This window comes from Pelodiscus sinensis, chromosome 8, assembly GCF_052426305.1.
Source record: "Pelodiscus sinensis isolate ZL-2025 chromosome 8, ASM5242630v1, whole genome shotgun sequence".
In the NCBI taxonomy this organism is placed as follows: domain Eukaryota; kingdom Metazoa; phylum Chordata; order Testudines; family Trionychidae; genus Pelodiscus; species Pelodiscus sinensis.
Window position 1 is genome coordinate 11,613,351 of NC_143059.1, and position 25,718 is coordinate 11,639,068.

At 46.5% G+C, this 25,718-nt stretch overlaps 3 long non-coding RNA genes across 3 annotated transcripts; 2 read left to right on the forward strand and 1 right to left on the reverse strand.

Annotated features, from left to right (window-relative positions):
* Positions 1-244: 244 nt before the first annotated feature.
* LOC112544320 (uncharacterized) lies at positions 245-10,056 on the reverse strand. Its single transcript, XR_016350211.1, has 4 exons — positions 9,800-10,056; positions 4,586-4,673; positions 1,629-1,762; positions 245-401 (listed from the first exon to the last, which is right to left on the reverse strand). It is a non-coding gene; the product is annotated as an uncharacterized LOC112544320 (long non-coding RNA).
* Positions 10,057-10,222: 166 nt separating this feature from the next.
* LOC112544321 (uncharacterized) lies at positions 10,223-14,112 on the forward strand. Its single transcript, XR_016350212.1, has 5 exons — positions 10,223-10,532; positions 10,695-12,363; positions 12,522-12,671; positions 12,828-13,658; positions 13,981-14,112. It is a non-coding gene; the product is annotated as an uncharacterized LOC112544321 (long non-coding RNA).
* A 170-nt stretch (positions 14,113-14,282) lies between these two features.
* On the forward strand, positions 14,283-19,216 carry LOC142830484 (uncharacterized). The gene is made up of 3 exons (XR_012905778.2): positions 14,283-14,336; positions 14,652-14,786; positions 17,227-19,216. It is a non-coding gene; the product is annotated as an uncharacterized LOC142830484 (long non-coding RNA).
* Positions 19,217-25,718: the final 6,502 nt, after the last annotated feature.

Below are 25,718 nucleotides of genomic sequence, written 5' to 3' on the forward strand. Positions count from 1 at the left end.
ATGTCATCACAACTGAAATTTAGAAAAAACTTAATTTTTGTTTTAAGTTTTACAGTGCTTTATTATTTTTGTACTTTTTACACCCACAAATTTAATCGCCCGCCCAACTATGATGAATTTGTTTAAACAAATGCGTTACAATGGTAGAAATTTGTTTTGTGTGTCTGAAAACTGTAGGTACTGGGAGTACTTATTTTTTTTTAAAAAAGGGGTACTTTATTAAAAAAAGGTTGAGAAACACTGCACCAAGGCTTATGTGAATATGCATCACCAACAGAAAAAAAAAAGCCTACCTCTGGGCTCTCTGCTAATCAGCAGGGTGGCGTCTAATCTCTGCTGAGAAGCCTCACAAATGCCCATGTTACAGTGATGGATCCTGACACAGACCAGGAAATGAAGAGCTGCCCATGTTGAAGAGGGAGAAGGCGAACAGTTATTTTAAATTCTCCAGTGTTTGGTTTGAGCTTGATTTCAATTCAGAGGTAGCTCTAAGTGGATCACAATTTGTCTGCCCATGTTCATGTCTGTCCAGAATTGGGTCTCTCCCATGGATTTAATACAAATACACAATGAATCATGTAAGACAATAGTTCTCAAACTGGGGGTGGGACCTGCAAAGTGGGTTGTACTCCCATTTTAATGGGGTCACCAGGTCAGGCATTAGATTTGCTGGGGTTTGGGGTTGAAACTGAAGCATGAATCCCAGGGCAAGGTGGGAGGGGCTCAAGTTACAGGCTCCAGGCCTTGGACTGAAGCCCTCATGCTTCTCTTTAGCACCCCCAACCCAGGGCAGAGGAGCTCAAGCAGGCTCAGGCTTTGGTGCCCTCTTCCCCCCGAAGTCATGTAAGGGTTCCCAATGCCATGAAGTATGAGAACTCCTCATTTAGAATATTGTCCCAGAGTCTCTGCACAGGTAAATTTCCCATTGAAGTCAATGTAAGTTTTGCCTGTGACATGACATGAGAATCGTAGAGTAATATATCTTTAGGTACAGCGGTGTGCTTTGCAAACATTAATAAACTAAGCCTCACAGCAGCCTGTGAGTGGCATAACTGAATTGTCGCAGAACTGGAAAGCACCCAAATGACTTTTAGGTATGTGTTTGGCCAAGAGAAAGAAGAGCCCTCTAGCTATATGGCATAATTCTCTAAAATGGGTAAAGTGATTATTCTCTCAGATATTTTAAGTTGTGCCCTAAAGATAGTTTTTGTAACGACAATAACCAATTAAATTCTGCAGTCCCCTTGAAGTGATTGGATGGCTGGTGTTACCCCATGGTTTGTTAATCTATTAAATACTATGATGTAACATTATGTCAAAAACTTTTTTCTTTTTTTTTTGCTATTACTGCAATGGTAGTGGCACAACAGGGACACAACTGATGTTTTAAACTTTTACTAAGTCATTTGTCCAGAATTACACTAGATAGTGAAAGGACTCCCTCTGTTGGCAAATTCATGCATAACTGCTAAATCCCATTTCTGTGTCTCCATTTTTTTTCTACTTTGATTTTGTCAAATAACAGTAGTTTAGCTGACACTGCTAAGATTTGAAACAACCAACCACCGTTTGCAATTAACCAATTCTAATGTTGCAGATGCCTCAACCCAATAAGCTGATATATTTACCTTAGTCACAAAACATTTTTCTCAAGTTCTTTTTGTTGGTTTTTGTGGGTTTTGCTTCAGAGATGAAGACTGCTGTCAAGCGAGTCATCTCCTGGCAGGGCCAGAGGGGTCATATGCGTGGATGCTGAACTATCCTGTTTTTCAAAAGCAGTAAATTAATCTAAGGAAAATGAATTTCACCATCTGAGTTTTTCAGAAGTGTTCAGTTTCTCCTTAGTTCCAAATGGCCATGTAACCTCACCCCTGCATGCATGCACATGTGCGCAACACACACATATGTGCACACACACTCCTCTCCAGACTCTGACACTTGTGATCTTGAACATACTACTGGACTTACAAGCCGGACTCAGTCTCAGACAAGATGTCCTAGAGACGCAGTTATTCCTTTGCTTGATCCTTCAGCTTTTGTTCGCTATCACCTTCTACTCCTGCTTTCAGAGCAGACCTGTTTCTGAGCAAGAGAAAGCAATCTGCAAGCAGGGCCCCTTGCTGCTCCTTATTTAAACAGAAAATTCTAAATATTTTTCTAGCAGTGTCTATGTAACAGTTTTAGCTAGAGCTGTGCTTTCAAAAATTGTCACCCGCCTATATATTTAGATCTCCAGTATCTAAAGTGTGTGTGTATAATTACGTCCTCCCAGTCATTCACGTACAGCTCGAATCTATGTAAACTGGGACTCTCTGGTCTGGCAACATCTTTGTCTAGCACGACCACAGACGTTCCAAGACCAGAGAATCTGGTGCCTAGGAGCCCTGCAGACTGGCAGGGTTGTGGGCTGTTGGCAGTGAACTACCAGTGGGGCCAGAAGCCTAGATCCCCACAGCTGAGAAGCCGAGTGTGCCCCAGCAGGGCTGCCCAGTGGGATTGGGAGCCCGGCGAGCCACAGCAGAGCTGCCTGGAGGAGCTGGGAGTGGCATGCCACAGAAGGGCTGCTCAGCTAGGCTCCTGGTATGCCTCAGCTGGGCTGCTTGGGGGGGGGGGGGGGGGGGAAGAGTAGCAGCCCAGCATGCTGTGAGCTGAGTTGCCTGGCATGGCAGGCAAGCGGGGGGGAGGAACTGGTAGGACAGCAGGGCCTGCAGCCAGTCTAGCTTTGGGGTGGCTAGTAGAGGGGGGCCAGATATGACTTTCCCTGATCTGGCAAAATCCCTCATCTGAAACCAATCCGTTCCTGAGGGTGCCGGATCAGGGAGGTCCAACCTGTATTTAGAAGTTTGGAAAACATCAGACGCCCAGTGCTTATTAAAGCTGCTAGATAAAAAGGATTGCAAAGCTTCACGTGTTTGTTTATAACAGCTTCTCCCGCAGACCTAGTTTCTGCAGCTTGTGAAGATGAGAGGGTAATTTCTATGCCGATGAGAGCACACCCTCCCATTGGAACAGAACATGTTCAGCAAACATGTTGCAGTGTATTGGTACAAATGGGTCACTCAGCACCAGATCGGCAGCTGTGGCCTTGAGTAAGTATAAATTCCCATTGCATCTGATTTGACTCTCTCCTCGTATTGCACATTCTGCCCTGTGCAAAACCCCCTAATGTCAGAGGAAACTATGCATGGGTTATAAGTGTAGGATGTACATGAGAAATCTGAACTGCAATTTGCAGTACACAGGGAAGGTAGAATTTTGCCTTTAATTTAGAGATTATGCACTTGAATAAATCAATACCTCTGACCACAAGAGGGCTCCCTACTTAAGTTCAAACAAAAGACAGGACTATGCAGCACTTTAAAGACTAACAAGATGGTTTATTAGGTGATGAGCTTTCGTAGGCCAGACCCACTTCCTCCGATCAAATTGTGGAAGAAAATTGGCATGACCATATATACCAAAGGGATACAATCAAAAAAAGTGAACACACATAAAAAGGATAAATCAAATTTCAGTTCAGTTCAGTTATTGTATCCAGTCCCACTGTTTGTGAGGGAAACAGCTTTATTTTAGATCCAGATATACCTGCTTTCTGTGGATAACTGTTACTGTCTCTTCCTTTCACTACTGTCAATACTGACAGCAGAAATGCTGTCTGACTAAACTGAGGTTGAAGAAATGTGTTTATTGCAAGCTTTCTGCCTGATGATGTTTCATAGGAATTTTGTCTGGGGGAGTTTGTTCTACATTTTCCCCTCTCCTTTCTGGAGCCACGTTTTTCTTTATGTTGTCCAGCTGAGAGTGCAGGCCAGTCATATGATTCTCAGCATCTGCCTCCCACTGTGCCCAGGGCTGTTAGTAAAGCAGCTTGCCCTGTTCCAGAAATTAAGGTAAAAGGATAATAATCTCCCATGGTTCGGCAAATTCTTTATTTCAGCAACGGTCAGGTCCCAAGAATGCCAGATTAGGGTACGTCTACACAGCAACATTATTTCAAAAGAACTAGCATTATTTAGAAATAATGTCGAAATACTGTCAAGCTCAAGGACTTACACCGACTCCTGTAAACCTCATTGTACGAGGAGTAAGGGAAGTCAGAGGAAGAGTGCTCTACTTCAAACTAAGTGCTGCGGAGACGCTCCCAATTTCAAAATGAGCTATTTTGAAATAAGCTATGCAAATGATGTAGCTCAATTTGCGTAGCTTATTTCAAGTTAAGCCCTTCTGTGTAGATGCACCCCTAGAGAGGTTCAAACTGTATTTTAAAATGGAAACTGAAATGTTCAGCTATCAAGAGACTCCAGGATTTAGGGCTTTAAGAAAAACACTATCTTTCATAAGGCTCCTGTATACATCGCATGAATTGCCACTATAAAATCTGTAGAAATGGTTGGGCATTCTGACCAGTACCAGCCCGGTCCTTCTGCTCTACTCACCTGCTCATTGCCCCCCTCCCTCCCCAAATATTGCACAGTGCTATTTGAAAATGAAAGCTATAGTATACTCCTGATTATCTAAGTTGGGGGACATGGATTTTATTGAATAATTGGGAGTCCAAATAATCGAGACAGCAGGAACCGCTCACCAGCAGTGTGGCTTTGCTTATCCTCTTCCCTCTCGCAGTTTGGTGGGTGGTCTCTGCTCAGCCTTGCTCACTCAGTGATATCCAGTCCCTGCAGGTGCAAGGCAGATTAGAGAACAGACCCCTGGCCAAGACTCTACTCTCTACCCCCACCCCCAGCCTTCCCTGCTGTTTGCACCACGCAGGAATGTGGGGCTGCAGAAAGTCCCTCACACTGTTTTTGGAGATCTCCATTCTAATATAACTGCTGTATTATCCAAATCCCTTCCTACTGCAGCAGCATGAGATATGTGGGGTGCAAGGAAGGGATTGGAATAAGGCAGAGGTCCAGATAGTAGGGTAACAAATGTCACTTGATGAGATTTCAGGTCTGAATGTGGTTATGCAGAACCTATGGCCTTAGGCAGAAGAGCCAAGTGAGTTGCATAAGGAGCAATAACAGGAAAAATTCAGCTGCCAGTGATTGCTAAGGGAAATTGTAGTGCAATGAAAACTGCAAAGGGGTGAGGCAGGGTCCTCTAGGGCTAGTGCATGATGCTGAGTATGAAGTCAGCAGCAAAAGCTGGATCGTGTCCGATAAGGCAGACAGATACTGCACAAACCCATTGTAACACTTGGACTTTACTTAAATATGATTTTGAATTGATATGTTCATATTAATTAAATGGAAACGGGCAGCACTTCCATCTGTTAAAGCTTAACTAATTGGCTTCAAGTACCTTAATCTGCTTCTCACATAAAGGTGGTTTTTTTTTAAACAAAGATATGCTGCATCAATGGAAGTGTCTAATTAGCTCCTTTCCTAATTTTTGAATGAATTTTATGATGGTGAAAGGTGCCAAAATGACAGCCCTGGAGGCCAAAACCTCATGTATGATTGCCTCTGCAGTAAGAGCTCTAGAACAGAGCACCAGAACAGGGTGGTACAGGGAGTCATGGCCCCATCAATTTTTACTGGCAGTAAGGATGAGCAACAGGGGAGAGCAGGCAGAAAGGAGTGAACGGAGGAGAGGGGGCCCTTAGTGCAAGGAGTCATGCGGAGATAGTTCGGGCACTGGTGGGTCCCCACTTCTAGGAAGCTTTTGTTCACCTGTTCTATAAAAATGTTTGTATCCAGCTATCTAAAACTATTACACACATGGCTGGCCCTGGTTACCATAGTATTTGAGTACTGCAGGTACTTATCCTCCCTGTAAGATAGGGGGATGTACTATTATATTTATTGATAAAACTGTAGTGCAGAGCATAGTTCCCTCTAAGGTGCGCACCTGTGCAGCCATGCACAAAAAATTCTAGGCCTGCCCACCTCCTTTGCAGAGCTATACAGCAGCGCTCACTACTCACATTCCTGCTGGAACGTGAGTGGCGGGTTCCTGATTGGTGGATGTCATGTGGCTTGGCTAGCAGGGCCACGGGAGCCAGCATACTCTGAGGCTTTGGTGGACAGCTAGGGCAGCCTCACCGCAGCCTGCTTCCAGCTCCAGCAGCAGCCCCATGATGAGGTGGTTCCTGCCAGGGCTGCGTGTGCCAGGACAGGAAGCAGGGCTGTGATTGCTTGTAAACAGGTAAGGATCTCCTCCCTATTGTGTCATGGTCAGTGTGAGGTTTTCTACCCCATTTCAAATATCTATGGCATTAAAAAAACGTATTCAGTTATGTGCAAAGTTAGCATGAAACTGTAGAACAGAGCTGGGATTATTTTGTTTTTATAATCTACACATCAGTTTCATAGATGAAGATTTTATAATCTTCAACAGTTTCGGTTAAACTTCTTGTTTATTTTCCTAGACCATTAACTCACACTTATATTAGTAGATAAATTAATTGAATTATTATGGGACTTTACTGGCAGTTTTAAGTGCAGAATTGTGAATCTGATTCTCTTTTTCTTATATTGCTCTTTTTTACAATTGTATTTGTTACACAAAGCATGGGGCATTGCTCCATCTGAATGAGTACACCTTTGGGTTCAGTAACAGTGTAAAGAAAGAGTTCCTTTGATGTGTACACATTTAAACCATTTAACAATTTAAATGTTGAAATTAAGACCCTGATTCAGAGATGCATTAATTGTATACTTAAATCCCTTTGAAGTCAATGCAATTTAATCATATGTTTAATGCTAATCATGTACATCTCAGTTCTAACAATTCCATGTTAGAACTGAGACGTACATGCTAATCATGTTAGATCTGAGAATTAAAATGTACATCTCAGCTCTAACAAGTTTCTCCTCTCTTTGATAACATGTACATGCTAATCATGTACATGTTGTTAAAGAGAGAGGAGAAACTTGCATATCTAACTGGACCTATTTTGGATTCCAGCCGTGATTCACTGATAGGGCTAGTTTCTGGGTTACAGTGGAGTATTAATTTTCCTATTATTTGATTTCGTATTAAATAAACATTTAAAGTAATTTACCTTACTTTAATTATCCCTGGTCTTAGTATTTTTCCATAACATTTTAAAAATATGTAGATCTAAGATATTTGTTAGCAACTGGTGGGTGCCATGGTGGTATACATCCAGACAAGTGCACATGACCTCAATAGCAGTGCACAAGACAAAACTCACTCCACTCATGGATGGAAAATATTAGAAGGAACACTAGTACAGAGAAGCAAAATGACCTGCAAAGGTCACAGGGGAAGACTGCAACCTTCCTGCTAGACATAAACCTCGTGGATTTATTGACAATGGCCCAGAATTTTCCTGACTATTAATTCCATTTTGTGGTGGATCTTGTTTTATGCTTAACTAAAATATTTACCCGATGCTGCGTGGGTTCTTAACTCAATTTTTGTAGGCCAGGTCTACACAACTGTAGAAAGTCAACTTAAGATATGCAACTCTAGTTACATGAATAGCATAGCTATAGTCCATGCATAAATTTGACCCAAGATGCAATCTCCCAACTGGAGGAGATCATCCGGTGAAACTCTTCCATCGACTTCCCTTACTCCTCACAACCTAGTGGAGAACAGTGGTCAGCGGGAGCATTATCAGTGGGTGATTTAGTGGGACCTGATTTGACCCACTAAATCAAGAGACCCCTGGAGATCAGTCTCTGTAGCACTGACCTTAGGATAAGTGAAGATAAGCCCTAATAGTGAACAAAAGGAAGGGGGCATTTGGCAGGAGTCCTGGTAATCATCTTGTTTTTCATTTAAACAAACTCTAAAAAGCAGGGAGGCACATACATTGATGTGCATTTCTGATTCCATAACCTAATAATTTACATACTTTCCTTTTGGAAAACATTTCCATTCTTTATGCAACTGAATATTTTTATATATTCAAGGCTGAACTAACACAGTCCATTTCCAGCCTATATTTTGTCCCTTCTCTGAACGGACCAACTCAGAAGTACTAAATGGAGAAAAGAGGAGGAAGAGTGTGCTGTGGACAAGTAGAAATGTCACTGGTGCCAACTCCTGATCCACTGAAGTCAATGGCAACACTGAAAAGTGGGAACAGAATTTGCTTGATAATGCTGAAACAATTACAGTAAACTTCCGATAATCCGGCACCTTTAGGACCCAGGGGGTGCTGGATTATCAAATATGCCAGACTATTGGAAGGGGGGGCTATGAGGGGCCTGGGGTGGGGTGGGAGGGATGCCACCCTAGACCCCTCATAGCCCCCCCCTTCCAATAGTCCGGCTCTGCCCCAGGCATCCCTGATTCAACCGCAGCTGGTCAGTTTCAGCAGCGGCTGAATGGGGGACACCTGCAGCAGAGCAGCTGGAGTGCTGCCTGGTTGGTCCAGTAGCGCCAAGGACCTTGGCGCAGCGAGACCAACCCGGCAGCACCCCAGTTGCTCTTGGGGATGCCTGGGGCAGAGCACCTGGGGTGCTGCCGGGTTGGTCCCGCAGCGCCGCTCCTTGGCGCTATTGGACCAACCCAGCAGCTCCCCAGCTTCTCTACACCAGGTGTCCCCAAGTCAGCTGCTGCTGATACTGATCAGCGACTGACTCCAGGAAGCCCGAGACAGAGCTGCTCTGCCCCCGGCTTCCTGGAGTCAGCCGCTGGTCAGTTTCAACAACAGCTGAATCAGGATGCCTGGGACAGAGCATCTGGGGCGCTGAAGGGTTGGTCCCACAGCGCCACACCTTGGCGCTGCGGGGACCAACCTGGCAGCACCCCAGCTGCCCTGTCCCAGGCGTCCCCAAGTCAGCTGCGGCTGAAACTGATCAGGGGCTGGTTCCAGGAAGCTGGGGCAGAGCTGCTCTGCCTCAGGCTTCCTGGAGTCAGCCTCTGGTCAGTTTCAGCAGTGGCTGAATCGGGGACAGCTGGGGTGCTGCCAGGTTGGTCCCGCAGCCCCTAGGGGCAGCGCTACGGGACCTACCTGGCAGCACTCCAGCTGCTCTGCCCCCAGCTTCCCCGATTCAGCCGCTGGTCAGTTTTAGCAGCGGCTGAATCCGGGAAGCTGGGGGCAGAGCAGCTCCAATGGTCCGGCTGCTCGGAGCACTTCCGGGTTCCTGATGGTGTTGGACCATCAGGAGTGCCGGACCATCAGAGTTTTACTGTCTTCTGTTCCTCATCAGCACTCTTAAATTGCTTCCGTAATATGCTCGAGAGAGTGTCACTGCCAGACATTAATCACTTAATTTAAAGATGCAGCATTCTTCTTTAGTATGTTGAGTTTTTTCCCCCCAACAGAAACTCAAAGGCTGTTCACGGATAGCTAAAAATGAGGATTCCTGTGGCACCTTCATCCTTTGGAATGAAAAGGGAAATCCCTCCTCCCCTGTTACGGCTAATATCCAAGGGGATTGAAAAGGGAAATCCCCCCCCCCCCCCGGCAGGGCTAGCGCCCAGGGGCAATGAAAAGGGAAATCCCCCCCCCCCCGGCAGGGCTAGCGCCCAGGGGCAATGAAAAGGGAAATCCCCCCCCCCCCCCGGCAGGGCTAGCGCCCAGGGGCAATGAAAAGGGAAATCCCCCCCCCCCCCGGCAGGGCTAGCGCCCAGGGGCAATGAAAAGGGAAATCCCCCCCCCCCCCGGCAGGGCTAGCGCCCAGGGGCAATGAAAAGGGAAATCCCCCGGGCAGGGCTAGTGCCAGGCGAACAGGAGGAGCCGGGGATCGAACCCGCGGCCTCAGGTCACTGCACCGCACGGAGCTAACGGAGAAATCTCGCTTCCGTCTTCTCACTCGGGCGAGCACAGCGGCCCCCCCGCTCCCCGGCCGCGGGACCGAGCGAAAGCGGCTCAAACCTGGGGCGCCTCGCGCAACGGCGGAGCCGTTAGCACGTGCAGGCAGTTGGAGTCCGAGGCGGAGCCGAGGGAGGCGCCGGGCGCGCTGCTCCAGGACGCGACAGGCAGGGCAGGCACTCAGGGGACCAGCGGGGGGACCCTCCGGGGTACCGGGGCGGCGGGAGTTGACGGGGCCCAGCTGCCGCGGGGGACAGTAGCGCAGCACGACTCCGACAGCTACGCATGCGCGTGCTCACGACCCCCCCTCACCGCAATGAGCCCCGCCCACAGCACGCTGCGTCGGCGTTCCCCTACTACGCAGGCGCCAACTTTCCCGCCCAAACTGGGCGGAAACCAAATGAGAAACACCTGTTTCCCCCCACCACGCCCAGGGCTGAGTGCATAAAAAGGCCGGTATTGGCCACACCCCTTTCACTCCTGAAAGCGCGCGCCGCCGTGCCGCTCGTCGGGGGGAGGGCTGGTCCCGCAGACGCGCTTTGCCCGCACCAAGACCGGTAATTGCCTCGCTCGGCTCCTCGCCGCGGATAACAACGCCACGAGGCCGCCTGGCCCGTGCGGCTGCCTCCTCGGGCAGCTTCGCTCCAGCTCCGCGTCTTTCCCAGCGTGCGTAGAGAGCGAGGCCCTGTTTCCCGGCCAGGCTGAGGAGACGACGCCGCTGCCTCCTGCTCCCGGCCCGACACCCCCCTGCAGTACCGCAGGGGAGCTCTCCTGGGAAAAGTCGGGTGGAGTTTCGGTGAGTGCGCCCTTGGGGGGGGGGACGCTGTGTCCCGTGCTGGCTGGGCTAAGTACCTGAGGCTCTGTGTGAGGGGTTTCTTTCACTGGTGCTGGTTGCAGTGGCTGTTCGGCAGTGCCTTGAGCAGTGTGAATTGTGTGTCATGGGAGTGCTTTGTTACAGGAGTATATTGAAGGGGCAATGGCATTGGAGATAAGGCTTTGAGCTGGGCCGCCTTCTTAGAGCCACACCCTGATACCAAAGACAGGCTGAAGATAAACTGAGGGAGCACCCAAGAGGGCAGCTTGACTGGAAAGGCCGGATAGGAACTCTGGTAAGGTTGCCCTTTATGGGGGGAGGGATTGTCTGCTGTCCTCGGTTGGCTAAATATTCCAGGGGTGTGTGGTGGCTTTCTTTCACTGGTGCTGGTTGAAGGGGTGATTTGTCAATGTTTATCACAGTGTAGTAGGTGAGCTCTCTTGCAGGTGTATATTCAAGGAGCAATAGGATTAGAGGCAAGGCTCTGAGCTGGGCCTCCTTAGATCCTCCAGCCTTCTACCAAACCCAGACAAAGGGGAAACGGATGGAGCAGCCAACAGCCTCCAACAAAGCATGTTGCTCGGGAATGGTCTGATGGGAGCTCAGGTAAGTTGGGACTTTGGGGGGAGGCAGAGGTGTGTACCTGCTTGGTATGTTAAGTATCCAAGGGTCTCTGAGATGGTTTTCTTCTACTGGTGATGATCGCAGGGATGGTTAGGCTGTGTGTTTCACTGAATTGTGTGTAACAGGTGTGCTTTGTTGTAGCTGTATATTGAAGGGGCAGAGGCATTGGAGGCAAGCCTTTGAGATGGGCCTTGTTCTTAGGACTACAGCCTTATATGAAAGACAGGCTGAGGAGAAAGTGAGGGAGCAACCACGAGATCAGCTTGCCTGGGAAAGGTAGGCTAGCAGCTCAGGTAAGTGTGGTGTGGAGGGGTTGTGTACTGATATAACCTTGGATACCGACAGTACCTATCTGTGATGGTTTTCTTTCACTGGTGCTGGTTGCAGGGATTGTTTGGTCATGTGTTTATCATGGTGAATAGTGTGTAATGGGAGTGCTTTGTTGCAGGTATATATCGAAGGGGCAATGGCATTGGAGGTAAGGCATTGAGATAGGCCGCCTTAGAGCCACACCATTATACCAAAGATGGGCCAAGGATAAATTGAGGGAGCAACCAAGAGATCTGCTTGCCTGGGAAAGGTCACATAGGAGCTCAGGTAAGTGTGGCGTTGAGGAGCGGAGGCGTATACTGTGCTGGATACTGTCAGTATCCAAGTGTGCGTGATGGTTTTCTTTCACAGGTGATGGTTGCAGGGACTGTTTGGCCATGTGTTTATCATGGTGAATAGTGTGTAATGGGTGTGCTTTGTCGTAGGTGCCTCTAAGAGGCGATAGCATTAGAGGTAAGGGTCTGAGATGGGCCTCCTTGTTGGAGCAACCAGCCTTAAACCAAAGGCAAACGGAGGGAGCAACCAAGAGGGGGCAGCATGACTGGAAAGGTTGGATAGCAACTCTGGTAAGGTTGCCCTTTGCCAGGGAGGGAGCATTGTCTGCTGTCCTGGGTTGGGTAAGTATCCTGGGGGGAGGGGTGGTGCTGGTTGAAGGGACTGTTTGGCTGAGTGTTTATCACTGAACTGTGTAGCAAGTGTGCTCTCTTGCAGGTGTACATTCAAGGGGTGATAAGTTTAGAGACCAGGCTCTGAGCTGGGCCGCCTTCTTAAATCCTCCAGGATTATACCAAATGCAGAGGGGAAATGGAGGGAGCAGCAAACAAAGAACGTTGCTTGGGAATGGACTATGGGAGTTCAGGTAAGTAGGGTCTTTGTGGGGGAGGCGGAGGTTTGTACTGTGCTTGGTATAAGTATCTAAGGGTCTGAGATGGTTGTCTTTTACTAGTAATGGTTGCAGGGATGGTGGGGTTGTGTATTTATCACTGAATTGTGTGTAATTGGTGTGCTTTGTTGCAGCTGTATATTGAAGGGACTACAGCAATGGAGGCAAGACTTGGAACTGGTTCTCCTTGGAGCTTCCAGCCTTACACTAAACACCAGCTGAGGGGAAATGGAGGGAGCATCCAAGAGGGCAGCTTGCCTAGGAAAGGTCAGATAGGAACTCAGGTAAGTGTGGCATTGAGGTATGTAGGGGATAGCGTATTGTGCTGGGTACAGTAAGTATCCAAGGGTCTGTGAGATGGTTTCCTTTCACTGGTGTTGGTTGCAGAGGCAGATGGGCTGTGAGTTGATGAATTGTAAGTAACAAGTCTTTTGTTGCAGCTGTATATCGAATGGACAATAGCATTGGAGGCAAGGCTTTGAGAAGAGCACTGGGCCTCTCTCAGCCTCCAGCCTTATAGCAAATGCACTCAGAGGGGAAATGGAGGGAGCAATCAACAAAGCCCCTTGCCTAGGAGAGGTAGGTTAGGAGCTCAGGTAAGTTTGGTCTTTGGGGGTGGGGGAAACGTTGTTGGCTGTGCTGACTGGGCTAAGCATCCAAGTCTCTGATATGCTTTTCTTTCACGGGTGATGTTGCAGGCATGTTGAAAGTGTTGCTGTGTTCTCTGGCCAGGTTGAGAAGCTCTGCCGCCTCCTCCCTGCATGGAACGCACGGCGCCTGTCCCCACAGCAGGGCTGGTCAGTATCATGACAGAGCCCACAGGGGAGCTCCCCTGGGAAAGGTGGGATAGAGTTTAGGTAAGTGTAGCTGGGCTAAGTATCTAAAGCTCTGTGGTGGTTTTCTTTCACTGGTGATGGTTGCAGGGATGTTTATCACTGTGAATTGTGTACAATGGGAATGCTTTGTTGCAGGTATATACTGAAGGGGCAATGGCATTGGAAGCAAAGCCTGCGTGCTTGGTATGTTAAGTATCCAAGCGTCTCGGAGATGATTTTCTTCTACTGGTGATGGTCGCAGGGATGGTTGGGCTGTGTGTTTCACTGAATTGTGTGTAACGGGTGTGCTTTGTTGCAGCTGTATATTGAAGGGGCAGAGGCATTGGAGGCAAGCATTTGAGATGGGCCTTGTTCTTAGGACTACAACCTTATGTGGAAGACCGGCTGAGGAGAAACTGAGGGGAGCCAACCGAAAGGGCAGTTTGCCTGGAAAAGGTAGGATAGTAGCTCAGGTAAGTGTGGTGTGGAGGGGCAGAGGGGTTGTATACTGTGCTGGACACTGTCGTTGTTTAAAGGTCTCGGCTACAGTTTTCTTTCACGGGTGATGGTTGAAGAGACTGTTTGGTCATGTTACACACTGTTCACTGTTGAATGAGTGTGCTTCTTGCAGCTGTACATTCAAGAGACAATAGCATTACAGGTAAGGCTTTGAGACGGGCTTCCTTCTTGGTATTCTTGAACTGGTGATAGCTGCAGGAATGCTTTAGATGTGTGTTTATCACTGTGAACTCTATGTAATGGGTGTGCTTACTTGCAGGTGTATATAGAAGTGACGATAGCGTTAGACGCAAGGTTTTCAGCTTGGCCGATGCCTTGTGTGTACTAAAGACAGAGGGGAAACGGACAGAGCAGCACACAGGGATCCTAACCTGGGAAACATTTAAGAGTTCTTCGGCAAGTGTACTTTTGGAGTGGATGTGGGTGGGAGGGTGTGTTGGGGAGAGGGGCTGTGCTGTGGGCAGGAGGGATGAATATGCAATGATCTGTCTGTTTTGCGTGACTGGTGCTAGTTGCAGGGACTGAGACCATGTGCTTGGCAATTGAGAGTGCCTTGTTGCAGGTGGGGGTGATTGAGCTGGAGACAAAGCTTGGAGCCGACAGAGGGGAGGTGAGGTAAGTGTGGCTTTTGGGGGGCTGTGTTAAGAACATAAGAACGGCCCTACGGGGTCAGACCGGAGGCCCATCTGGCCCCGAACGCTGTCTTGCGACCGTGGCCGGTGGCAGATGCCCCGTAGGGAGTGAACCCCTTTCTGCAGCTCACTTAGAAATAGTTTGAATGGGATCGGTCTCAGTACGGATCCTTGGAGGGACACCTCTCTGCATTCTGAAAACTGGCCATTTATTCTTACCCTTTATTTCCTGGGGTGTAGTTTGGGTTTGGGTGTGGGTTTCGGTTTTTTGTTTTGTTTTTTGTTTTTGTTTTACCAGTCCTCAATCCATGAAGACCTTCCCTCTCATCCCATGACAACGTCCTTGACGTCAGAGCCTTTGGTGAGGGACCTTGTCAAAGGCTTTCTGGAAATCGAAGTATACTATAGCTGCTGGCTTCCCCCTTGTCCGCAGGTCTGTTGGAACCCCTCCCCTTAAGAAGTCTACCGTAAGGCACGACTTCCCTTTACGGAAACTGGGTTGACTTCTCCCGCTCCCCGCCCCCCAACCAATTACGTTCATCTATGTATTTGAGAATTTTAGGGTTGACCGAAGTTCCGAGTAATGTGACTGGTACCGACGTTAGACCTGCTGGTCTGTAATTGCCAGGTTGACCTCTAGAGCCCTTTTAAAAATATTGGCGTCCCATTAGCTGTGTTTCCAGTCATTAGATACAGATGCTTGCTTTAAAGGATAGGTTACACAAACCCCAGTTAATAGCAGTTGCGCAGTTTCACGTTTGACTTCTTCTTTCAGAAGTCTTGGGTGAATGGCGTCTGGTCCCCCGCTGACTTGTTACTGTGGAGTTTTATCGGTTTGTTCCGAAACCACCTCCCGCGGCACCTCAATCTGGGACAATTCCTCAGCTTTGTCAGCTAAAAAGAATTGCTCGGGTTTGGGAATCTCCTGTGGGAGAAAAATCCAATAACTCCAGTTGTCGGGGGGGGGGGGCGAAGAGGGAGGGAGACTGTGCAGGAAAGCAAAACTCTCTAAAAAAACTGCTGTAAGGGTTAAAAGTTTTCCAGGCCTCTCTCCCTGTAAGAGAAACCATCTTAACTCTAATCAAGACCCTTACAATGTTTCCTATCTCAACTTCATGGAGACTCCTCGTTTGTCATGTAAACTCTTATCTTTGTCACAGTTGCCTTATAGACTCCTCACTTGGGTTCTCGTGTGCCTTTGTACTGTAAAACTTTACTTCTAGCACTTCTGGTGTGAACAGAAACGTCTCAGAGTACTTCTGCTGAGACTTTGATATGGTAAAGAAAACAATCAACAACTTAACTGTCTGAACATATTGTATAAAGGATCCCTGAAACTCTCTCAGGGCTGCTGCTGCTCTCACTCTGGTAGCTGTCAGTCTGCATGCATGCATAATAAAGTTTTCCTTCTAGATTTCTCTCCTGCCTCACTGCTTTGATCTCCAGCCTCGGACCCTTCTGGGGACTCTGTACCCCAGGGGAGCGAGATTTCCCCAACAATTTAGCGTCAAAAGTGGGATGGCTTGGAACTCCAGTTGGAAAGGCTGACGATGGGGAACGGGAACGGACTACAGCGCGCATCACGAAGGGTAAGGGATCCATTTAAAATCCCCCAGTCCGCCTCCCTGTTCTCATCACCAGCTGGACCGGCTTGCGGTAAGAGTCATCTTTTGCTCCTAAATTTTCTTGAAGAGGCTGGAGGGAGATTTAAAATGAAAACACTGGGTATAGACAAATAGGGGTTGGATTTTGTTGCTGGCTGACTGGTGGAGAGTCCAAGCGCATGGTTTTGAGTGAGTGAAGTCCGGAACGGGACCGCAGCCGCACCGGTGCTGTCAGTGTCACTGAACAGCTGCCGAAAGCAAGGGCGGTTCCCCTCGGCACATAAGGAGTGTGAGCGAAGCTGACAGTTTGTGTGGACTCCCACCCTATCCTTGGAGAAGATAGTGTTGCTGGATGCCTGTGCTATCCTTGGAGAAGGTAGTACTGTTGGGCTCCTGTGCTGTCCTTGGACAGGACAGTGCTAACGTGGGTGGGATTGCTCCCTCGAGTATGTCTCCGACCGAGGGGAAAGGTTTCTCACAGCCTGGGACTCCCTTGTCTCAGATGATAACAATTTACAGTCAGCTAGGTAAATTGCCGGCAGGTTTGAAACTAAGGAGACTTAAGAAATGAATAAGCCTTTGGAATGGCTATACTCAGGGGAATTCCCAGGAAAAAATGGCCACAAGAAGGTAGCTTTGATTTAGAAAAGCATGCTTATCTTAGTTTTCCTCGAGGAAAAACATCCTAACCAGATGGAATATTGGTGCCTCTGGGAGGATGCGGCGGGGGGGGGGGGGGGGGGAAAGAATCACCGCGTTATGGCTAGCCAAAAAGATTCTATTGAAAAGCTGCAGCAACAATTGGCTACTCTAAAGAAACAGCTTGATTCCCCAGATGTGCCATCTGCGCCTCCATCCCCCCCCCCTTTGGACCCGATCCTGTTTCTCTGGGTAATGGGAGTGCTGATGCAGCGGCCAGACGGGCAGCAGCACATGGACCTCCGGCTCCCTTTCAGATTCTGGTGTCTCTTTCTCTCCCTGTTTCTTTGCAGGACCTGATAGAACTACAGCAAGCTGCAGAGAGAAATCTTTGGGAGAAAGCAGGCTGCTCCTTATCCCCAGCTGGGATAATGGTTGCGCCTGATGGCCGCCCAGTGGCCCCAAGATCTCTCACATGGCAGCTTGCTCAGGTGTCTCATCAAATGACACACGTGAGCAAAAGGGGGGTGGCCTCACAGATCCTAAAACAATGGTACGCCTCAGGTGTGCACCTCGAAGCTGCAAGGGTACCTAATTCATGTGTGATTTGTAAGCAGTTTAATGTTGCAGGAGGAGACCCACAGGCTAGTGGCCACATGGAAAGGCAGAAAGAATTGCCTGGCAGCCCGGTGGGAAGGACCGTTCCAAGTGCTGCTCGTTACCCACACAGCAGTAAAGGTGAAGGAGCGCCCCTCGTGGATCCACGCAAGTCACGTATGCCGAACTGCAGATCCAACAGAGCCGACTGACCCCGTCACCCAGGACCCCTCCCCGGAGGAATCACCTGAGGACGAGGTTCAGCGGACCGAGGCAGCAGACTCTCAAACCAGACTGTTACCAAACGGGCCTCCACCAGGAGCTTCAAGGTACAACCTGAGAGGTAGGACTGTGCCAGCAAAGACCGACAGGTGAGCCTGGTGCCCTGTTGCTCTCGCAAAGGGGAATCCTTTCCAGTGCTGAGTGAACTGAGAGACTACGGAATCTCGAAGAGTGCCTGCAGAGGCAAGCCAAACAATACTGACTGATTAAGCTTAGTTAGACTGCTTTGCTAGGTGCTATTACTTCATTATTTATTTATTATTTATTATCTTTTCTACTTTAGAGATTTAAGATACTATAATAGGATGAGGATTGTTTTCCTTCTTTTAGTAGTCAGAGTAGCCTTAGTATATAACTTTCCCCACCCTTATCGGGAAGCCCTGCAGAAGATTGTGTCCCTCACCAATGCAAGTGACAGTTGGATATGTGAACAGCCTATCAAAGGCTCTGAAGGCCTTTAACCATTACCGTTTATCCCAACTCCTGCCTCCCTGTGGACCAGACCCCTAAAATTCAGATTTACTGGTAGTCAGTATTCTCCAGGAAAGCGGGAGTGGGTAGATGCCCAGAATGAACACACTGTACCAGGAGTACATTGTCATGGGGGTGGGGTGGGGGGGCAGACAGGCAGATTTGGTGTAAAAATCTAATTGCCTCGGGGATTCCCCTATCAGGAACTGTTTCCATTGTGCTTTGAAAGAAAAATTGGCACTGGTAAAGATCTGGGTTGGATCCCAGAAAATACCTGCTATCGTAGAGTATGGTTAAATCCAGGCAATGGGCAGTGGGCCATTCACAACAGAACCAAAGAGGTATTAAGGATGAAAAATTTGGAAGATGGGGATGGGCAAGTATCCTAGCAGAAGAAGAATACCTAAGAATGTCCAGGACAAATTTTGAGTAATACTCCACTAGGAGTATTAAAGGGGGGAATTGAGGGAGAAAAATCAAATAACTCCAATTGTGTAAGGGGGGACTGTGCAGGAAATCAAAACTCTCTAAAAGAAAACTGTTGTAAGGGTTAAAAGTTTTCCAGGCCCCTCTCGCTGTAACAGAGAAATCATCTTAACTCTAATCAAGACCCTTATAATGCCTCCTATCTCAACTTCTTAGTCTGTCACAGTTTGTCATGTAAACTCTTTATCTTTGTCACAGTTGCCTTGTAGACTCCTCACTCGGGTTCTCGTGTGCCTTTGTACTGTAAAACTTACTTCTAGAACTCCTGGTGTGAACAGAAATGTCTCAGAGTACTTCTGCTGAGACTTTGATATGGTAAAGAAAACAATCAACAACTAAACTGTCTGAACATACTGTATAAAGGATCCCTGAAACTCTCTCTCAGGGCTGCTGCTGCTCTCACTGGTAGCTGTCAGCCTGCCTGCATGCTTAATAAAGTTTTGCTTCTAGATTTCTCTCCTGCCTCTCTGCTTTGACCTCCAGCCTGGGGAGCGAGATTTCCCCAACACTCCTTAACTCCGTCCTCCGCTGTGGAGACTAAAGCAAAGAATTCATTTAGTTTCTCCAACGACTTAACGGTGTTGGAGTGCTCCTTGAGCATTTTGCTGGTCAAGTGGCCCCTGCTGGCTGTTAAGCAGGCTTCCTTCTTCTGATGTACTTAGCCAAGTGGGTTTTTATCTTCCCTCCCCCCCTTCTTTTTTTGGACTGTTTGGCTAGCTGTTCTTTATAGTCCTTTTGGCTTTTCTTCTTCTTGTTGTTCTTCTATTTTTGCACTTAATTGGACTGTTTATGCTGCTTTCTCTTTCCTCACCAGGATTTAACTTCCACTTCTTTGTAAATGATGCCTTTTTCTCTGTCACTGCTGCTTTTACTTGGTGGCTCTCTTACTGTGCTTTTTAATTTGGGGTATACATTTAAGTTGGGCCTCCCTTACGGTGTCCTTGAAAAGCGTCCATGCAACTTGCAGGGATTTTACTTAGGACTAAGTCAAGAATTGCCTCTCCCCTTGTGAGTTCTGGAACCAGTTGCTCCAAGAAGCAGTCCTTTTCAGGTGTCAAGAAATGGTATCTCTGCATCCCATCCTGAGGGGAGGTCTACTCGGTCAATGTGGGGGATTTCAACTATCCCCACTATTATTCCTGAGGTTTTAAGGAGCACTGCTTGTAGGCTGTAGGAGATGAGCAAGAGAAAAGCAGGATATCTGTCTTCCTCCCACCCCTTCCCTTCTCCACCCCCCCCCCCAAACAGCAGGGCTGAAATTTCTAAAAGCAAGCTGTAGCCAGTACCTTTTAATCACTGGGGGGGGGGGGGGGGGGGAGGACAAAAGATGAGTAAGTTAAAAGCTAGGTGAGTGGGCCAGCAGGAGAGAACTGCAGTGATTCATTTAAGGCAACTTCAACTAGCATCCAGCAGTCCAACATAGTTCATGGAATCCTAGAATTGGAAGGGCCCTGGAGAGGTCATAGGATTCAGTCCCCTGCTCTCAGGGCAGGACCAAGCACCATCTGGATCATCCGTGACAGGTGTGTCTCTAGCCTGCTCTTAAATATCTCCAGTGATGGTGATTCCACACACACTGTAGGCAATTTATTCCAGTGTTTCACCACTGACAGTACGCAGTTTTTTCCTAATTTCCAGAAAACTTCCCTTGCTTCTTGCCTTAACATTGGAGGACAAGGAGAACAATTTTTCTTCCTCTTCCTTGTAACACCCTTCTAGGTACTTGAAAACCATGATCTTGTCCCCTCTGTCTTCTCTTAAACTCAACAAGCCAAGTTCTTTCAGTCTCCCCACGTAGGTCACTTTTCTACACCTTTAGTCATTTTTTTGCTCTTCATTGGACCATCTCTAATGTCTCCATCTTCCTTGAAATGTGGTACCCGGAACTGGATGCTGTTCTCAAAATGAGGCCTAATCAGTGCAGAGTAGAGCAGAAGAATGACTGGATGGGGGGATGGATTGCACCCTCAGCAAGTTTGCAGATGACACTAAGCTAGGGGGAGAGGTAGATACGCTTAAGGGCAGAGATAGGGTCCAGAGTGACTTAGACAAATTGGAGGATTGGGCCACTAGAAATCTCATGAGATTCAACCAAGACAAGTGTAGAGTCCTGCACTTGGGACGGAAGAATCCCAAGCATAGTTACAGGCTGGGGACCAACCAGTTAAGTAGTAGTTCTGCAGAAAAGGACCTGGGGGTTACAGTGGATGAGAAGCTAGATATGAGTCAACAGTGTGCCCTTGTAGCCAAGAAGGCTAATGGCATATTAGGATGCATTAAGAGGAGCATTGCCAGCAGATCCAGAGATGTCATTATTCCCCTTTATTCGGCTTTGGTGAGGCCACATCTGGAGTACTGTGTCCAGTTCTGGGCCCCCCACTACAAAAAGGATGCGGACGCATTGGAGAGGGTCCAGCGGAGGGCAACCAAAATGATTAGGGGTCTGGAGCATATGACCTACGAGGAGAGGCTGAGGGACTTGGGTCTGTTTAGTCTGCAGAAGCGAAAAGTGAGGGGGGACTTGATAGCAGCCTTCAACTTCCTGAAGGGAGGTTCCAAAGAGGATGGAGAGAGGCTGTTCTCAGTAGTAACAGATGGCAGAACAAGGAGCAATGGTCTCAAGTTGTGGTGGGAGAGGTCCAGGTTGGATATTAGGAAAAACTATTTTACTAGGAGGGTAGTGAAGCATTGGAATGGGTTACCTAGGGAAGTAGTGGAGTCTCCATCCCTAGAGGTGTTTAAGTCTCGGCTTGACAAAGCCCTGGCCGGGTTGATTTAGATGGGATTGGTCCTGCCTAGAGCGGAGGGCTGGACTTGACGACCTTCTGAGGTCTCTTCCAGTTCTATGATTCTATGATAAGGGGAGGGTTGGATGAAATAACATGATCTTGGTAACTAATTGACCATTCATTATAGGGAACTTTCTGGGTGTCTGGCTGGTGAGTCTTGCCCACATGCTCAGGGTTTTAGCTGATCGCCATATTTGGGGTCAGGAAGGAATTTTCCTCCAGGGTAGATTGGCAGAGGCCCTGGAGGTTTTTCGCCTTCCTCTGTAGCATTGGGCACATCACAGCTGAAGGACTCTCTGCATGTTGGAGCCTTCAAAGTATTTGAAGGCTTCAATATCTGAGACATAGGTGAGAGGATTATTCTAAGAGGGGTGGGCGAGATTCTGTGGCTTGCACTGTGCAGGGGGTCAGACTAGATGATCATAATGGTCCCTTCTGACCTTAAAGTCTATGAGTATGAGTCTACTTGTGTCTTGCTCATAATACTTCCGTTAATGTCTCCCAGAATCAGGTTTTCTTTTTTGCAATAGCATCACACTGATTCATGTTTAATTTTTTGTCCACTATGACCCCTAGATCTTTCTCTAATATGTCTTCCTAGACAGTCGCTTACCATTCTGTATGTGTAAGAACATAAGAATGGCCATACTGGGTCAGAGCAAATGTCAATCTAGCCCAGTACCCTGTCTGCTGACTATGGCCAGTGCCAGGTGTCCCAGAGGGAGTGAACTGAACAGTTACTGATCAAGCGATCTCTCTCCTGCCATCCATCTCCACCCTTTGACAAACAAAAGCTAGGGACACCATTCCTTACACATACTGGCTAATAGCCATTAATGGATGTAACCTCCATGAGTGTATCTAGTTCTCTTTTAAACCCTATTAGTCCTAGCCTTCACAACCTTCTCTGGCCAGTAGTTCCTCAGATTGACTATGTGCTGTGTAAAGAACTGGTTTTTATTTGTTTTAAACCTGCTGTCCATTAATTTCATTTGGTGGCCTCTAGTTCTTACATTATGGGAACAAGTAAATAACTTTTCCTCATTCACTTCCTTCACACCTCATGATTTTATATACCTCTATTGCACCTCCCGCTTAGGATACGTCTAGACTACCCGACACAGTAAAATGAAGCGGTGATTTAAATAATCGCCGCTTCATTTAAATTTACATGGCTGCTGTGCTGAGCTGACAAACAGCTAATCAGCTGTTTGTCGGCTCAGCGCGGCAGCCATGTAAATTTAAATGAAGCGGCGATTATTTAAATCGCTTCATTTTACTGTTGGGTAGCCTAATCTACATGCCTCTGGCGACAGAGGCATGTAGTCTAGACGTACCCTTAGTCTCCTCTTTTCCAAGCTGAAAATCCTAGTCTCCTGAATCTCTCCTCGTATGGGACCTGTTCCAAATCCCTAATTTTAGTTGCTCTTTTCTGAACCTTTTCTAATGTCAGTATATCTTTTGAGATGGAGACCACATCTGTACATAATTTTCAAGATGTGGGTGAATATAAGGGCAATAAGGTATTCTCCGTCTTTTTCTCTATACCTTTGTTAATGATCCCTTTTAATGTGCTTTTTGGACTGCCGCTGCACACTGCATGGACATGTTCAGAGAACTATCCACGATGACTCAAAGATCTTTCCTGATTAGTTGTAGCTAAATTAGTCCCCATCATATTGTATGTAGAGTTGGGATTACTTTTTCCAATGTGCATTACTTCACATTTATCCATGTGAAATTTCATTTGCCATTTTGTTGCCCAATCACTTAGTTTTGTGAGATCTTTTTGAAGTTCTTCAGTTTGCTTTGGTCTTAACTACCTTGAGCAGTTTAGTATCATCTGCAAACTTTGCCACTTCACTGTTTACCCCTTTCTCCAGATCATTTACGAATAAGTTGAACAGGATTGATCCTAGGACACCACTAGTTACCCCTCTCCATTCTGAAAATTTACCATTTATTCCTACATTTTTGTTTCCTGGCTTTATAACCAGTTCAAGGTATCAAGAAATTTTCGTGTCTACAATTCTTCCTGAGGTGACATGTACCCAAATTAATATGGGGATAATTGAAATCACCCACTATTGACTTCTTTATTTTGATAGCCTCTCTAATTTCCCTTAGCTTTTCCTAGTCACTCTCACTGTCCTGATCAGGTAGTCGATAATAGATTTTTACTGTTATATTCTTAGATCATGGAATTACTGTCCATAGAGATTCTCTGGAACATATTGATTTGCTTAAGACTTTTACTTCATTTGATTCTAAATTTTTTCACCTAGTGCCACTCCCCCACCTGCACGACTAGTTCTGTCCTTCTGATATATTTTGTACTCCAGAATGATTGTCCCATTGCTTGTCCTCACTCCACCAGGTTTCTCTGATGCCTATTATATCAGCATCCTCCTTTAACACGAGGCACTGTAATTCACCATATTACTATTTAGACTTCTAGCATGTGTGTACAAGCACTTTTAAAAACTGGTCACTATTTATTTCTCTGCCCTTTCGTGTTTACCAGGGTCTATTGTGTTAATCGTATGGCTTTGAAGTTATTTACATGAACCTAATTCACAAATACCACAATAACTTCTTATTCCTGCAGAGTAGTAGTAACATAATTTCACTCTTCATTGGGATAGTCCTAAATAGTGACTTAATGCAATCCTGCATAAAACCTGCCACACTGTTTCGATAAGACATTTAAACAGTAAGGCTGTGTCTAGACTGGCCAATTTTTCCAGAAAATCAGCCACTTTTCCAGAAAAGCTTGCCAGATGTCTACACTGGCCGCTTGAATTTCTGCAAAAGCACTGACTCACTCATGTAGGAGTGTCAGTGTTCTTGTGGAAATACTATGCTGCTCCCATTCAGACAAAAGTCCTTTTTGCGCAAAACTTTTGTGCAAAAGGGCCCGTGTAGACAGCTCAGTTTTTCTGCAAAAAAAGCCCCGATCGTGAAAATAGCGATCGGGGCTTTTTTGCGGAAAAGTGCGTCTAGATTGGCATGGACGCTTTTCCGGAGAAGTGTCCGTGCCAATCTAGACTCTGTTCTGAAAAGGCTTTTAATAGAAAACTTTTCCGTTAAAAGCATTGCCGGAAAATCATGCCAGTCTAGACATAGCCTAAAGGAATACAATGCTTGGAGTGAACGAATTCACTAAGACTTTTAGAGATTGATACTCTAACCCACAAAATGTATTGGCTAAATGGAAATTCGTTATTAGCTAGATTTTTGCCTCCCCCACCGCTTCTTCCCCCCCCCCCAAAGAAACACTGCAACTCTGAGGAGTTGGTTGTGTAATATGTTCTGTAAATACTACCATAGACCACAACTACATTCCCAATCTTACTTCCCATCAAATAATTAAGATGTAGAATTTGATGGCCATATTTCCAGGCATCTTCTTTCTGGAGACTGAGAATTAGTCCTTTAAGGATAAATATAACTTGTTTTTCCTTCTTGTCAATCTAATGTTAATATTTCCATATTGAAGAGGTACTATTTCTTTAAAACTTCTTTGGCATATCACTTGCATTATACAGAAATGAATCATTTTATTTAATGTCTGAATTGTCTCCAGTTAATTTGGACAACCAATATTAATGGTCTTTTTTTGGGTTGGGATGGGGAAGCGGAGGTTGTTTTTTAGGAGTTCAACAATTTTGGTAATCTAGGCATTAGTATCATCTAACTCAGTTTCTTCTTACAAGAATAGTTCCTGCTAAAATGCTGAAAAAATAGTGTAATGATTGCAGGAGAAAAGGCAGCAATAGAAAAATTTCTGATCAAAGCTTGTATTGGAGACCTAGAATGAGAAGGAAATCAGTTTAATTTTCAGTCCCAGCCCACAATATTTTTGCCACTAATCTGGTACTTCAAATTAATGCAGCACAAAGTGAATCACATGGATTTAGAAATAAAGTATTTTAATATGAAAAGCTAAAATATGCTGGTATTGCTACTGTAGGATTTGGTGCAATAACACAGGTATTGTCTCAACACACAGTCCAAGCAGAAACTTTCCTGGGGTTGTCCCACCATCTCCCCCAAATACAGTTTGCAAGAGAAATCAAGTATTTTATTTCTTCAATCCATCACTGTTGGTTGCTCATAATGTTTATAGCTTTGTCAGATCTGTGACATTTGGATTGTTTTTATTTATAGAAGTCTTAGTTTTAATACATTGAATATCTAACTTACATTCTCATGCACTGAGTTTACTTTCATAAAGTAGTTTTAAAATAGAAGGTTTAGAGTTAATAATTACTTGTTTACTCAGTTTACTAAATTTACTAAAGAGCAAATGGAAAGGAACTACTCGTGGGAGAAAATTGTCTCAAATGCTAAAATAGAATGCAACATCCAACAAGACCAGTTTTGCAAGGAAGCTGTGCTTGAAATATTAAGAACTCTTAACAGCTGGGTTCTAACAGGCAGAGAAGGGTTGTGTTGTGATAAATTCATAGTACCCTCCAAAATGCTGATATTTTA